This window comes from Cyanistes caeruleus, chromosome Z (assembly GCF_971803275.1).
Source record: "Cyanistes caeruleus chromosome Z, bCyaCae1.hap1.1, whole genome shotgun sequence".
Lineage (NCBI taxonomy): Eukaryota > Metazoa > Chordata > Aves > Passeriformes > Paridae > Cyanistes > Cyanistes caeruleus.
Genome location: NC_141732.1, coordinates 23,917,439 through 23,934,576, shown reverse-complemented (window position 1 = coordinate 23,934,576; position 17,138 = coordinate 23,917,439). Strand labels below are relative to the sequence as shown.

Below are 17,138 nucleotides of genomic sequence, written 5' to 3'. Positions count from 1 at the left end.
TCTCAACTCTGGCAAGCAATGAAATGATTTCACATGTAGCTTGTTACACCAGGCTGAAAGACAAACTGCAACTCAGGCTCAGCACTGTGTAAGCAGAGCAAACCAGTCCATGGACTTGAAATAGCAGGTACAATGCATGTCTCTACAGGCAGCAGGGCTAACTAGCTAACCCAGTTAACCCAGTGCTACCCTGGAATCTGCTCAAAGGCAGGTTGTGACAGCAGCACCTAGATCTGGTACAGCTCATCCTGAACACTGAAAAAGAGACTCAGAACTAGGGACAGAAATAAAGGGCTTTTAAGACCCAAAGAAATGAATGAAGACAGCATTATAAAGTATAAGGAAAATTTGAGTTCACAACTCACAAAGAAAAATGAAACTTAATGGGATATTAGTGATTTTTCCTCTACTGTTAGACTAATGCAAATTATACTCCTTCCTTTTTCTTACTCTTCAGATTTAGGTTTGACATGGTAAATGTAGCTTGCATGACTATTTAAGAAGAATATCCAAATTTTATCTTTATTAGATAAAGGATAAAAGATTATTATTATTAGATAAGGAAAAAAAAAAAAAAAAGGATGAAGCTGGACATGCCACACACATATTTGATATATAATTCTGCATAAAATTATTTTACATTCATTGACACAAAGAAGGAAATTTAAAAGACAAATTGCTAATCAGCATTCTATGCTTAAATACACATGTAAATAAAAGTAAAAACTCTTCCCTGTAGAAAACTCAGGAGAATTAATATCAAATCCTTGTTTACATGTTTCAGTAATAGGATCTCCCTCCAGCCTACTACTGCTTTTCCTTCTCAAAACATGTAACAAAATTGAAAATGGCTGCATGTTGACAAAAACTAAGGAATGGTTAATCTGTGCATTCTCATTATTGCTAATGATTTCTGAATAAACATGTTGTTAAACCAGCTGTAAATGCAGTAGTACAAAATCTTAGAGATTTTAGTCCCTGCATAACAGCCCTTGATATAAACAGTCATTTACAATGACTACAAATACAGTGATTTGCCTAATTAGAAATCATATTAATTTAAATGAATGCTAAATATTTGTCCAAGCTCTTAACTATTAAGGTAAACAGAATGCAGAAGTTCCTAAAAGTATGCTAATTAATGCTAACCATGGAGACTGTGGAGACTAAAAGTTCTTTTGTAGGATTACAAAAATCACATATTTTCATAAGTACTTTCCTAGCTACGCTTTTCAAATACATTAATAACAGCTGTTAGTTTAAAAAAAAACAAATCAAAACAACAAAACCATTGTAACATTATAGCTCTGAAAAATAATTTTAAATATTTAGCATACCCAAAAGGAATTTGCTGAAAAGCTGATAAACAATTCCACTGCAATTCTTTTGTTAATGCTAGTCTTAAGCGTGGGATATATTTTTCTGATTTTAACAAAACCATCTCAATATGCAGAGTATTAACTGGCACCCTTCCTTTTCCTCTGGCCCTCTAAAAAGACTCCAGAAATAAATGTTTATTATCCTTTTGTACTAAAACCAAAAAAAAGAACAGCCAATATATCTTTCCTGAGAACACATGTTAGCCTATTGGATTTTTTGATTTAAAGGATTTTATTAGTAAAATACTTCTTTGAGTCTAGATGGCCTCCATATTCTTGTATTTCAGCACCACTTAGGTTACAGCTCCAAAGTTTAAGCCCAAATGAAATGTGCAACAAATTTACATTAATCTCGATGTACTGCTTCCTGTTGGACACTTATTAAAATACCCTTTCAACAGAGATGAACAGATCTAGAGGATTTAACTGACTAGACACTTCTAACTAGTCCTTTTGGCTTGAAAGCATGACCCTAAATTGCACAATCCACCCCACTGAGTTTTATTTTAAATATCAAACAAATACAATATTTAAAGAAAAATTTTAGATTAAGTGACAGCATTTTCTCCTTTTTAGACTCAAAAAAATGGAAAGCCTGCTAATGCAACAGACTTTTCTTCAGACATACCTGCAATACTCTTTGTGTTGATAAGTCCTGTCCTTGAAAGAGGTTCTATTTATGCAACAGGATGAACTATCTGCCTGAATAAAAACAGTGCTATAGGTAAGGATGACTATTACTAGAAAGTCTGCAATTTTTTCTGCTGGGAGGTCTTAAATGAACAAGCTCCCACCCCCCCTCACCCTCCTGGTGAGCTGCACCTAACACCTGGAAGTAAGAGTACTGCAGACATTGTTCCAAGAATGTGAGAGCACAGAATATTTTGCAATAGTGACCCTATTGAAGGCTTCTTGGAACTCAGTCTGACCTTTTCCATCTGGAGGCACTGAGCAGAATACATCACAGGAGATATCCCACGGTGAGCTTACACCACTACTAAATAAAAGGAACGAATCAGCAAGCTCTGCTAACAGAGAGAAACACTGCTATGAACCATAAAGATCTAAAATGAATACATGGTTGCCTTTTAATTATTTGTTGCTTCAAGTTAAATGACCTCTGCTCACTCTGCATCACAACATATTTAAGTAATTTAATTAAAAGAATATTTTATCTTAATATTTAAGCATACTTTTTTTTTTTATCAGACTCCATTCAATAAAATGCTTCATGGGCACATGAGAAGTATATAAAAAAATAGTTTTATTTCATTTTTGGTTCTATATGTTAATTTTTTTTCTGTTTATTAGACAGCCAAAACTGAGCCCTTCAAGTGATTATGTCTAATATATTTCAGACAGTGTAAGCAACCTGTAGCTAAATATTTTTAATAAATAATATAATTAAATTATTTATAATAATTACACTTTCACATTAGCATAATAGGATTATTGTCAAGACAGCTGTTTAACAAAATTTAAGCCAAGCAATGTAATGTTATATGTTTAAATAAATGGTCAGTTATTTTACACTACAAGCTGAATTTAATCAAAGTCACTATTTTTGAGTTCAAAGAAAGCTGTCTGTCTGCCTTCCAGTCCAAAAAGAAATCAATAGATACCATAAATTGAGAACCCATGATAAGCAAAGGTGAAAGAGCAGAGTTTACAGATAACATTTGTAATGAGATACACCCTCCCCCCCCAAAAAAATAAAAAAAAACCCAATAATAATTTTAAAAAAATTTAAAAAAATAAAAATCAGGAAATCTCTAGCTCAGGTATTTCCAGCACTTTTGAAGGATATAATCATTTCAGTGTGCCAAAATACAGTACTACAGATCCTTTTTCAAGTAAAGACTATTAAATTTCTGTCCTTGTAAGACCATTAGCTCATATTTTTGGCACAAGTAGCTGCTGCTCCAGTTGTGCTTCTGATTGCAGATCAGCTAGCTAATAATGCAAGAAAACGGAAAGTTTTCTTTACTTTTGCATAACCAGTAAAGCTGCTGGGTCTGCTGTGCCTGTAACATACTTACACTCCCAGCAATACTGAACCACTAAAAGACAATTTGGGCATCCCACAAGGTGCATGTTGCTGTACCCAGTACCACAATACTGTGTTTTTACTGCTGGTGGTCCAGCTCCTCTCCTGTGTATTCAGTTCTGATGCTTCTGCATCTGTTGCATAGATTTCCCTTGGATATACTCAGTTTTGCTATTTTTAATGTAACAGAGAGGCATGACTTACAGAGGTATTAATGAAAGGCTGAAGGTGAAATTCTAAAGAGGTCTATTTTCCTAGGTATGTCAATAATTGCCTTACAGAAGTAAACTACAGTAGCAGAATACATTGTGCAGAGAGTAGAAAACCATTTCCAAACAGATTAGCAAAACACGGTGGTGCACAGGGTGGGGGAGAAACTGTCCGTCTCAGTCATGCAAATAACAAACTGCAGTCAAGATTCAGTACAGCTACCACAAATTTCCAAATCAAAGATAAAGTCAAAATGATTCACTCCTTTAAAAGGCTTGTTGATGCTCAGCCTTTGAAGCATGGTTTTGCTTTTTGGCTTTCCTACAAAGCATTTTCAGCTGAGTTAGCATCTTATGAAAAAAGATACGGAATATTTATTTTAAAGTTATGTATTTCATTAATTATTTCTATAATGATTTTGACAATATAAGGAGGATCTGATCCAAAACCTCAAGACAAGAAGAAAAAGCTGTCTATATTTGCTGCACCTTCCTTTCGCAATGTCTTTTGGGGATTACAAGACATTAATACTTTTTCCTTCCTCTCCCTTTCCCCCTCACCCTCTCTCCCTCCCTTCTTTCTTTCCTCCCTCTCTCTTCCCTTCTCCTGCATCTCCCCCCAATATATCAAAAGTTCTGCTCAGGTCAATTACACAATGCCTCAAGTACTAAAACATTCCTTTGACTGCCATACACATTACTAATCCACTTTGAAGAGTCCTCACATCTTGTCCTTATAATCCTCAATCCCTTTCTTATAACTGTAGTACTTGTGGCAGCAGGAATGAAATGTTTTGTACCTAGTATTTTGAAGTGGTCCTTAGATGTAAAGATGTAAAAAGCGGGATTTTTCCAGTGCAGCTGGCAGGATGCAGAGAGAAGCACTAGAAAGACAGATCAAGTGCCCCCTTCTGCTGCTATCCTATGGAGGTCATCTTGGCTGGCTTTGATTCAAAGAAAAATGCAGTTCCACCACTCAAAAGAACATGGTTGGTGAGAAGAGATGTTAAGCACAAGAGACCTCTGGTGTTGTTGAAAGATACCACGAATCTCATCAGATATATTGCTGTTTAAAATGTTATCAGATAGCACTGAACAAATAGGGCTATTAGGGAAAAGAAAATTATATGGGTAAGCTTCAAAGTCATATCTCATATTTTAATACTGAAAGCCATTATTCTAGAGCCAATATTTTCATTTTTGGCAATGCAAATGTAAGTTGCTGTAGACACAGACCCAAAAAATGGACCTGAATACCAAGGCAAAAGCATATCCTTTTAATACAAGAACGTACTGCAAAATGTGTGAAAAATATAATCTGTGTTTGGAAAATAAAGTGATCCTGAAATGTCTAAAGAAAGGTAAGTATTGAAAATTATTTTAAGGTTTCAAATGTACATTATTAAAAATACTATGGACTTTCACTTAATTTTTCAAAGGCATAATAAATGCTTTGAGTAGGCTCAGTCAAAAGAATTACATTTACATAAGTACTGTAAGTTCTGAGACATTAGGCACCTTTAAAAGAGAGAACACAGCTAGGTAAGTTGTAACTTCCTGGTAGGAATTAAGACATTTCTTTTGTGTTAGATGTAACATATGGAAGAGGATAATTCAGGGATAAGGAAAATTTAACATTAAATTAAATTCTGTGAGTTCTGAGCAACGTGGTAGATGAAATTGCTATGACTCTATCCATCATACTTGAAAAATCATGGCAGTCAGGTGAAGTTCCCAATGACTGAAAAATGAGAACTCTAATCTGCATTTTCAAAAAATGGAAAGTAGGAGACCGGGGGATATACAGGTCAGCCTTAGCTCTGCGCCAGGCAAGCTTATGAAGCAGATTCTCCTGGAAACCATGCTAAGGCACATGGAAGACAGGTGATTGGAAAGAGCCAGCATGGTTTTACAGAGGGGAAACCATACCTTCTGTGATGGAGCTACAGCACTGGTGGATAAGGGCAGAGCAGTTGACATTGTCTAACTCCACTTATGCAAAGCTTTGGACACTGTTTCACATGATCTCCTCGTCTCTAAATTGGAGAGACATGGGTTGGATGGACGGAGCACTCGGTGGATAAACTGCCTGGATGGCTGCATGGGAAGAGCTGTGGGAAACAGTTCCTTGTTCATGGAGACCTGTGGCCAGCCGGGTCCCCCAGGGTCAGTACTGGGGCCAATACTGTCCAACACCTCTGCTGGTGACAGGGATCACAGCATCAAGGGCAGCCTCAGCAAGCTCCCTGGTGTCACCAGGCTGTGTGGGACAGGGACATTTCGGAGGAAAGGGGTGCCAGCCAGAGGGACCTTGGACAGGCTTGAAAAGTGGGACCATGTGAACATCAAGAAGCTCAACAAAGTGTAAGTGCAAGGTCCTACACCTGCTTCAAAGCAATTCCAGACACACGCACAGGTTGGCTGGAGAAGTGATTGGGAGCAGCCTTGTGGGGCAAGACTGGGGGGGGATGGTTGATGGAAAACTCCACAGGAGCCAGCAGTGTGTGCTCACAGCCCACAAAGCCAAATGTGTCCTGGGAAGCACCAAAAGCAGCGTGGGCAGCAGGTGAGGGAGGGGATTCTGCCCCTCTGCTCTGCTCTGCTCTGCTCTGCTCTGCTCTGCTCTGCTCTGCTCTGGCGAGACCCCACTGCAGTGCTGTGTCCTGCTCTGGTGTCCCCAGCACCAGAGTGACATGGAAGTGTTGGAGCAAGTCCAGGGGAGGGACATGAAGTGGAGAAAGGGACTGCAGCACATCCCCTACAAAGGCAGGCTGAGGCAGTCGGGGCTGGTCAGCCTGGAGAAGGGAAGGTTGTGTGGAGACCTCATGGCAGCCCTGCAGGAGCTGAAGGGGCCTGCAGAGAAGCTGGAGAGGGACTCTTCATCAGGAACTGCAGTGACAGGAGGAGGAGGAATGGGTACAGGTTGAAAGAGAGCAGGTTTAGACTAGATGTTGGGAAAAAATTCTTCACTGTGAAGGTATTGAAACCTGGAACAGGTTGCCCTCCTGAGAAGCAGATGCCCCATCTCTGCTCACATTCAAGGACAGGTTGGATATGGCTTTGAGAAACCTCACACAGTGGAAGGTGTTCCTGCCATGGTAAGGGAGTTGGAACTAGATAATCTTTAAGGGCTCTTCCAACCCAAACCATTCTCTCATTCTATAAATAAGATTAATATTCTAGAGATACAATTTTGTATCTTTAAATTACTGCCAGTTAATACTTTATTGGTACAACTTTAGTTGTACCATTACTTACTAAATATTGCTATTTAATATCTGTGGACTGTGAAACACACCAACTACCTTCTTAACCGAAAGTACTAAGGAAAATGTCAGGAGATAAAAAAACCTCAGCCTTAATGTATAAGCAAGGATCACAGCTGTTTGTACTATTCCTAACATCTATTCAGTTAAAACAAAAGCAGCTTTACAAAACACCACAGACATTGTTAAGTGTATAGTGTATTTTACACCTGCTGTCAAATATTTATAATATATGCAGGTAACCACTGGTGACCACTGTATTTTAATTTTTCTTTCCTCTAGGTTAGTAAAATCCAAGGGTGGAATTAAATTTTTAGCCTAACAGTTACCATAATGGCCTTTTTGCCCTGATAAAACCATTACCAAAGAAATGGGTCCACTGTTGATTCCTCTCCCCATGCTTACAGCAGGTAGTTTTGTTGCTCTTGATAATGTATTTTTAAGATCAAATATTTCCCCCTCAACCAGACAAAGAAGTTTAAAAACACCATGATGATACTGCAAAACCAAAGCCATTAGGTCCTTTAACCTGCTCCTATCCATTCAGACATAATGTAGCAGTAGAAATAATACCTTTTTTTAACAGAAAAGTAAAATCACAGTCGCTTTGAATGTAGTTTCTGCGTATTCACATACTACATAGGTCATCCTAAAGGTCACAGCAAATAGAAGTCTGCCCAGTGGTTTCTAATTTCCACCTCTGCTACTCATGTAACTAGTGTGTTAACTCAAAAAAGGAGCTCCTGCTTTATGTGGTACCTTTTTTGTCTTTACTATTTAGTTCTCATCCATTTACATTGCATGCTCTGGAATAAGGGTTACATTTCTCATATGCAATCCTTCCTGCAAAATGTGTGCTAGTTTTACTATTACTCTGCTACACTACTGCAGAGTGGAATGCTTTTGGCTAATAAAGTTGGCTAATAGGTTCTCTTGACAGTAGGATAAACAAAACACTTACAGTCAAGTACCAAGTGTAGATGTTCTAAAGTCCAAATACCCTTTGCATTGATATTTCCTTGACTCATCTACATTGGAACATTTACTTAGGGGGACAAAAAAAAAAAAAAAAAAAAAGAAGACAACAACTGACAACAAAACAAAACACTCGAAATTCCCTGCATCTATCAACAACATACTGGGGAGCTGTTTTTTAGATAATATCTATTATAAGCCACTGTGGAAATTACATGTTTTCCAGAGCTGGGTGTAAGTATATGACATATTAGGTTATGTAAGACTAAGTCTCCATGGCAATTCTGAACACATCAAACCATTTATGACCACTAAGTGATGTTCTCACAGACACTCTATCAGCACACCCAGCACTGCTTGGGTCGTAGATCTTGCTCGCATTCAAACATTACTCGTATCTGCCCAAGAGGTGATATAAACCACTTGTCCAAGAACCCAAACTTCAAGATGAAAGCAGGATCACTTTTTCTTTATTTTAGGAAGTCTGAAATAAATATACATATTAATTGAAAGGTTAAATATTTCCCTGCATAAGGGTTGTAGTACAGACAAGAACAGCTTTGTTTGATGCATTACAGAAAATACTGCTTTTTCCCACAGAGGAATATCAGAACTTATATTGAGCATTTTTTCCAATGAATAAAAATAAACACCACCATGGTGCCTCACTGACTAGCAAAAACGATTATATTCTACACAAACTTGCATTCATTTCAAAGCAGAAATTACATCAAATATTATAAAGGAACTCCGTATGTTGAATCCATATATACAAACTGTCACAGCAGAAAGGTAATGAAGTAAATTAAGCATTAAAATTGCTCAGCTTATTAATGAGATTGCATGGTGTGGGCTGGCTTATGTACAAAAAGAATTCAAAATTTCCTGCATTTCTGACACACAAAAATATAAATCCCAGAACAAAAATAATGTAATTTACCACACATAGGTACTCATGGTAGCATTAAACAAGCAGAGAGTAGAAGACAGAGAATATAGGTTTTTGGTTGTTTTTTGTTGTTTTTTTAATTTTTGTTTGGTGGGGGTTTTTTGGGAGAGTTTGTCTCTTTGGTTTTTTTGAGTGTTTTAGTTGGTTGGTTGGTTGTGGGTTTTGTTGGGGTTTTTTTGTTTGTTTGTGGTTTTTTCGTGTAATAATTATGAAATCATAAAAGTGATTGTGGTATATTAGTAAAGATTTTACTTCTACTGAGGCAGAAAATATTCAGGACTCTCAGAAGCTTAGCAAGGAAAAAAAAAACCCCTTATGTTCAGGCTATCTAGTTGCAGATTACAGACTTCCAATTAGAATAAACTGAATAAATAGGCAGAACAGAGTCCTAACATCTAAAAGATTAAATCTTTAAAGCATTACAACTGTAGTATGATTTGTTTAAGAAAGTACATTCACATTGCAGATAATGAAACAAAGTTTTAGTACTCTCCTAAATTAAATCAATCTATTTCTATTCACTGACATCAGATTCTGATTCTGCAGATGAAAGTAGGTTCCTTACTACCAGTAAGGATAATCTGAAAGAGTGGCACTGTTATCTCAAAAAAGAGAAAGAGAATAAAGAATGCATCATGATGATATAAGGAAAGCAATAAAAAGGGGAATCCATGAGCCAAAATGTTGTAGAGACACAGAACATATTCATTCATGTGGACAGTTTTTACTGATGGAGTGAGAGGGAGAGCTGCAGAGCACAAGAATCTGTATTTTTCTTCACTGTAGTTAAGAGTGAATCCTGATTAGGAGCAAATTCACTAACACAGTTCTTTACACTGCTATTAATAGCCATAGAGTTATCTTTAACCCTTCTCTGTGAGGGCAGAGTTTAAATATGAGAATTCATGAACGTAAAAATAAATAATTCCGGGCTGTGGAAATTGATCTTCCAAAGAACACATATTTAAGAGTCTGTAATTATCTGTTGTATCCATAATAAACCAAGTCATTTTACTGAAAACTATACATTAGAGTTTAACTGAAAAAAAAAAACCCTAAGCTTGTCTAGACACTGGATTGCATCTCACTTTCTGATTAACATGTTTGCTTACAAGAAGAAGCAATCAGTAATATCTTTGTAATCCTGGCTGATGGTTTGAACAAAGTACTCTGGCTTTCAAACATACAAAATACATACTAAGCAAGAGGAAAGAGAAAAAGGAAAAGAATTTTAGGTTTATTTCCTTCCAACATTCTGACTAGTAGTATAACTCCTTTATATATATCTGTACCTCCTTCTCTCAGTAAAATGAAAACTTTGAAAGAAAAAAAATTGGACTTGCTCATCCAAGTTCTTTACTAAAACCAGATATTCCAACTTCTCATTTTGTGCATTCTACCAAAAAAAAAGGTGAAAATTAATTCTTGTGATCTCCAGTGTCAGGGGAGAAATAATTTCCTTTCATCACAGAAAATGAAGACATAGCTGTCTTTAATCCATGAGTTATGAAGAGTTTTGATCAAAGAAGCAACATTCAATGAAAATCAAATTGAATTCTATTTTCTGTTGACTCACATTGCCTTCTCAAATATTTTGAAATCTATTATATGCAAATATTGCAACTATTCATTACACTGCCCACTTCTATTATATTATTTTTAATCCTCCACCTTGTTTTGATTAAACACGTGATCAAAATTAAACACAGTTTTCACAATTTCAGTATCTGACATTTCAGACACATATTTGCTTTTCAAATCTTCCACTGCTATCTTTTGCCAAACAACTTTCCTGCAGTCATGGGTTCGGTAAAAAATATTTAACATTTGAGCCAAAGCAAGAGCAAAACCATGTTAGTTCAAAGCATAACTGACATTTACATTGGCCAACTTTGGAAGCAGCTATGGCTTTACTGAATAAAAATCACATTATTGGAATGTACTAATAAAAGAAAATTAATGCTTTTTCCATTGAGCTCCTGTTCTGGTCACCAGCACAAGCTACTACATTCATGTTCTTAAAATTTGAACATGGATTTGAGGATTGTGGTTGTTGCCACGACATCAATATTCTAGATTGCATCACTCTGAAGTACTGCAGTAACTGCACTAAGACTACTAAAACAGCCACTAAAGCTTTCATACACAACAGCACCATCCAAGTAGTGACTAAAATGTGAGAACCATTCAGATTCCTCAAACCTTAGCAATCACTAGCAGTGCTAAGAAGAAACAAACATGCTGCTGTGTTAATAATGTTCCATGCTTCAAAGCTACTGGTCTAAATCTCCAAAACAGTGTATTTTGTATATATTTGATATATTGTATCACTGAATGGTAGATAATATTCTTGCCTTTCCAATAAGCAATAAGAGACTAAGCAAGAATGCATCTTTGCATGGGAAAGTGTAACATACCTGCTTATCTTGGATGTCTGATAACTAGAAACACTGAAATAGGGAGATTGAAGGGAGAAAATATCCTGCAGTGATTACAGCTATATGAAAGTAACACTACTATACAAATCAGCCAGTTATCCATATATGTCCTCACTTCCTCTTTCTCACTTTTGCAAGTACAATACTAACAAGATGATAGAAGGAAGACTTTGAAGAGCAAAACTTCTAAAAGACATGCTAATCTTTTAATTTAACATAAAAACTCTCCTGAGGATGTTAGGAATCCATTACTGTTGGAAAAAAATTCTGTTCATCATCTGAATACAAAGTGGCTGTGATATATTGTGAAGCCCTGGCAGAATGAAACCCCCACCTTGCCCTGTTCACTATCCCTGTACCAGCACTATTTACAGCTGAGAGGCAGCACAGTCACCTTTGCATGTGCCCAAGCATCCCCCATGCTGCCCACCCTGCAGCCCACACTGTACCACAGAAAGCCTTCTCCAGTGGCCCATGACAAAGGGAAGAGAGGCTTAGAAAACCCTTTGCCCGTCAAGAAGGCAGAAGACTTCACTGTAGCTTTGGACCTACTTCAGACTCCAAAGGTCACCCTGGAAGTCCCAGCTCTGGACACAGCCCTGCATTTTCTGTTAGCTCTCCTGAGATACCTGGGAGAGGGATCTGGCATCCCTTACAAACTGCTACTCTACTGAAGTTTCCCTTGTACCATTGGAACAAGTTCTGGGGACAGAACAGTGAATAAAAAGATTCTTTGTCCCTTGCAATACCATACATCGTGACCAGGATCAGTTCTGAGGGAGGATTCTGTGAACATGGTTTTTACTAACTTCTGAATCTTACACTGTAGAAAATAATTTGTATCGAATGAAAGGACTGTCAGCATAAGAAAAGTTCTAAAAACTTATTCAGTGCTGAAAAATAAGCATTCTTCTAATTCAATTTTTTAATGCCCTAAAAATGACATTGTATCAAAAGATAGCTATATCCATTTGACAAACACACACAGTTTATTGTGTTTAACATACAGTATAACTTTACTTACTGTTCTGAGGAGTAGAATAGATGTAATTGAATTATCTTGGTTTATTTGGTTTGAACTAAACATTGTTTCTGATTTTTCTCAGTCTGCATTTGTACCAAATACTACTTCTGATAAACTGACAGGGATTTTTTTACTGATTAAATGAACTTCAGAAACAATTCCTTACTTTCCCACACCCCCCAAACATCTTGCTTGCTCTTCCTGCTGTTCTGTAATTTTATTTTTTTTTAATTTTATGTGAAGTTTAATGAGACTATGAAGTGTTGGGAGTGATACTATGTTACAAAAAGAAGCTAGTAAATAAATTTCAGTGAGATTTTCTGCAGCTGAAAAAGAGGACTCTAGAAAGTTAGCTGGGCTATGTGAAACGTTTTGTGTAATACATTACTTGGACTATTTTTATTCACCTTCAAGAGATGAATAACTGCCCAAGCAGAAGCCATAGAATTATGCAAGTTCACACACCAGTGAAAATGTTACATTTGTCAAAGTAAGTGTTTGACTAGGTGTTATTCTTAGAGCATGAGAGAAAAATGATCAACATTTTTGTGCTCCCACTCCTAGAAATGCTGACCTAGTACTACCAGGGAAAATATGATCCGGGTTTATTTCCCTGCAACACTTCTTATGTACCAGAGAAGATTTATGTAAAAAGACTAAAGGGTGCACAGAACAGTCACTACTATTTCCTTAGAGAAGATATAGCCAAACACAAGTTAACTTTTTAATATATTTCATTGGTCAAATGGCATTTGTGAGGTTACTGAAAATGAAAATAATTATCCAGGCAATTCACAGGAAAGTTAGGGTGCTGACACAAGGCTCAAAGCCCATTTCATAATAAAGACCCCATATTTTAGAAACTGTTGACTGGTTGTGTATGTCCAGGGATATTGTGAAAAGCCAGGAATTTTAACTGCTTTTAAATGCAACAGGACTGGGAATAAGCCATTTAGAGTATTTCCTCCTTACTGAATACACTGCTTCATCTCAAAAACATTGATCTGTGCTGTATTTGTCTGTCTTGTGCATGACAAATGCAGGTTGTCGTAAAACAGGACTACTTTTCAATTTATATGCATATTATATATGGAATTTTATAAACACTGACACAAACTCATATATAAACACATCAAGAATTCAGCTAATTTCATGCAATTACATGCAAAATAATAGTCTATAGAACTACAAAATGTCTAACTATAACAATTAATGGAGAATGAACTGTAAGGAAAAATTCTAACTAGTGCTAGTGATGGGGAACATATTGTCTCCCAGAAACTAGCTTGTCACCAATAAAAAATAAAATACACCCCCTTTTTTAAAGATGCACATTCTTTTCAGAGTATGGTACATATATATCATCTCAATGTGGCAGCATACTGGATCATTTGAGATAATCTAAATGGCTTTTATAAAGTAAAAGCTTCTGATAAGTTTGTAAATTATTAAAGCACCAAATAGATCTAAGAAACTCCATATATAAGGCACCCAAGGTCTGATTCCCAAATCTCATTTGTAAGGAAGGACCTGGGCAGCTAACAAGCCCGGGCCATAAGCCCAAGGAAAGAACCTGCAGATTTGGTGCAAACAAGGCAATAAGGGGAACAGTGAAGCGGCTGGAGCAGCAGCTGCTCCGGGGGAACTTCTAGGCTTTCTTGTGCACTACCTGTACCCCTTGCAAAGGTTGCCCCATGCATACACTGAGGCACACACCATCACAGACTTAATTAGACAACAGAAAATATTTTTTTTTAAAAAAATCCCATTGTGCCTTTCAATATTTCACAGCAAGGGAGGTGGCAAGGTGGAAAGAATCAGGGAATCAATGGGAGTAATGTGGACAGTGCCAGTCCAGGAAATAGGAAAATTGCAGTGACATTCTCCTGCTCTAGAGAAGAACCAACAAAACTAAAAAGCTTTTTTTTTTCCCCCTTTCTCTCTATGCATCTTATCACACAGAATATAATAAAAGTGTATGCAGTGATGTCAGCCATGGGAAATGCTTGTAAAGGCACAGCAGTTTGGGACATTTAAAAAATAAGCTCGACAAAGCACTGCCAAGACCTTATACAGTAAAATTTTAAGCAGGATCATCATAAAGGACTTAATAAGCCTGATTTCCATATTTGAGGCTAGAGGTCCATGTTGACTACTAAATGACTACTTTTATAGCAACAGCATAAATTACTCCAATTCCATGCTTAGATCTGTATGCTGAATTCACAAAGAGGCATTTATTAATTCATTAATACTTGTGATTATAAATGACCTATTTACTCATAGAAGTTTATGAAAAGAAAATCCAATGAGTTCACCACCAGAAATACTAAGTATACCAATTCATAAATTTTTCCTCTGAACATCCATCCTACAAACCCAGAAGAAAATTCCTCTGCTGCTCAAAATCAATGATAGTTTAATGTCCACCATGAGAAAGACAATCACAGTAATCTTTTACTTACTCTTGGTGTTCCTTACTGCCATTTTCCAGCTAAAATGACAGCCTGAAACACGAATTTCTTAGAAAATAGCTAAGGTTTACACTAAGACAGACCTCCACATGAAACTGCTTAGTGTGGTGTGTCAGGCAGAAACTTGCTGAATGGGGCACCATCCCTCATAATTCCTTTTCTTTTTCCCTGGAAACATTCAACAATGGCCGGAATCTTTGTGGAACAGATATAGAAAAAGATAATTAAAACTTCAACAATTATTATTTGATAAAAAGCACCATGCTGCTTCTATTTTCAGTAAGATGTAAAAATCAGAATCAGAGGAACACCCCCAACCCCCTTCTGTTTTGAGATGAATAGGCTCATAATCACAACTGTTGTTTTCCAAATAAACTCTAACCTTACATGTTACAAAGAGTATGAAACCCCCTGAATCCTTCAGTATGACTGTACCAAACTGAAATGCTTGTTTACCCTTTTTCTCCTTTCCTTCCTTGTTCCTCTATCATTGAAAAGGAGATTTTAAAAACTCAGCTAGGAAGGGTCCCAGCACAGGATAATCTACAAACCAAGTGAATTAACAGGATATAAAGTTTAACTCCAACAAGAATTTAGTCACTAACAGCAGGAGGCCAGTGAATAATACACCCAAAATGTGCTGTATTTGGACCAGCATTCTCAGTTCTGGTCTCTCATCCCAAAGGTGACACAGTGGAACTAAAAAAGGTAGCTAGAAGGGCAACTGAAAGGGCAGTGAAACTGCTTTTGTACAGAAAGGAAAAATAAAACACCCTAGATAGACTAAGTTTCTTCAGCTTGGAAAAGTGACAGCTGAAGGAAGATTTAATCAAATCACAAACTGCTATTCACCAACACCTTAGTAGGAGTGACTAATCTTTTTCCTATTCACTTGCACTACCAAGGCAAAGATTAGTCACTTGCTCTCATAAGGCATAACGTAAGAATCTAGATGTATCAGATCAAGATGTAATTCCAAAATACAGCACCACTAAAATTCTTGTCTTAGCTAAAATCAGCCATTCTTTTATATTTTCTACACTCCTTCATTTCAGAAAATCCCTTAGGAAAGTTGAACCGTAACTTGAATGTTTTCAATGGATTATATGTTCTCCTCCATTAAATGCCTTTTTTCCTTGCAGGGAAGTGGAGCTGGGGAAATACAGAAAGGCCTAGAATTTAAGGTAAATGTTAGGTCTCCAGCCATGCACCATTTTTGGGTGACTTCTTCACCAAAAAGGCAGAACCATGACTTACTGAAACAAACTGCATATTTGGGGAAATTAAGCACCTATAAGTCCAAGTTTGTTCTAATCAGTAGAGAGTAGAGAGTCATTCTCCTGTGTGAATAAACGTTAAAAACACAAAATAGGGAGGACTAATGAAAAGATAAAAGTGAACACAGCTGCAGATAATTGCACAGTCAAGAGATAAGACAATGTTTGGACGCGTACTGATTAATTGGTGTGTCCAGCAGCCCCCATCAGCCATTCCCCTTGAGAACATGCAGCCTAGAGACAGATGTCCATCAGGATAAATGGAATAACATGTTTGACTACACATTTCAGATGTTAAAATTGATACAATCAGCTCATTGTGAAGAAGCTATGTGTCAGTTCAGTTCATCTGCAATACCAGCACACTGAGGAAAACATGGTTTGAACGAAAAGGCATCTAAGAAGAATACTACTTACAGTATATTTATTTATTGCAACATTCACTCATGTAAATTCATTCACATCTTAAGGGAACATAATTATTGCAGCTTAAGACACAGAAATTAACATATGCTTTTATTTTTTGTATCTTCAGAATATGTGGTAGCATAAAACATACTAATATTCTTGCTTTTAGTTGTTTTTTTTTCTTTAATGGAAAGAAGCAAATTGAAATAATAAAAAAAAATCAGAAAAAACAACAAACAAATTTGATGAGTCATAAGTTGATGACGTGAAGAGATAAAGTCAGTTTAAGCATCAAGTACATTTAATTTTCTGTCTCACATCTATTCTACATGTTTGCTGAGCTGGCAATAATTTCTTAGACTTCATCTTACAGCTGGTGAGCTTCAAGCCACCCTTTCCACAGAACAAGTTATGTAAACACAATTTCTGTACTTCTTCCATTTCCACTTTATGCAGCAGAGGGGAAGAATTGTATTACTCCTGAAACTTTATTTATGTATGAGAAGAAAAAGAAGGGTGATCTTGATTCCCATTTCTTTTTACTCTGGATTCTTGTCTGGTAAGTCTAAAGATTCTTTTTCCAATTATGTTCTATGCCTTTCCTTGCCTAACTTGTTCTGAATTCTTAAATGCTTCGAGCACCAGGTTTTAAGAAAAAAAAAAATCTGTATTTTAAATGCCATAATTGAGTA

The 17,138-nt window shown here is 36.7% G+C and overlaps 1 protein-coding gene across 10 annotated transcripts in view; it reads right to left on the bottom strand.

The window, feature by feature from the left end:
- PRR16 (proline rich 16) overlaps positions 1-17,138 on the bottom strand; it is a 146,184-nt gene that overhangs the window by 55,647 nt on the left and 73,399 nt on the right. Inside the window, exon 1 of one of the 10 annotated variants that reach the window (XR_015280952.1) lies at positions 2,008-2,087. The exons of the other annotated variants lie outside the window; for them this stretch is intronic. The gene's annotated coding sequence lies outside the window, so the exon portion shown is untranslated. Of the gene's footprint in view, positions 1-2,007; positions 2,088-17,138 lie in introns of those variants that run through there. 10 annotated transcript variants of the gene reach the window in all.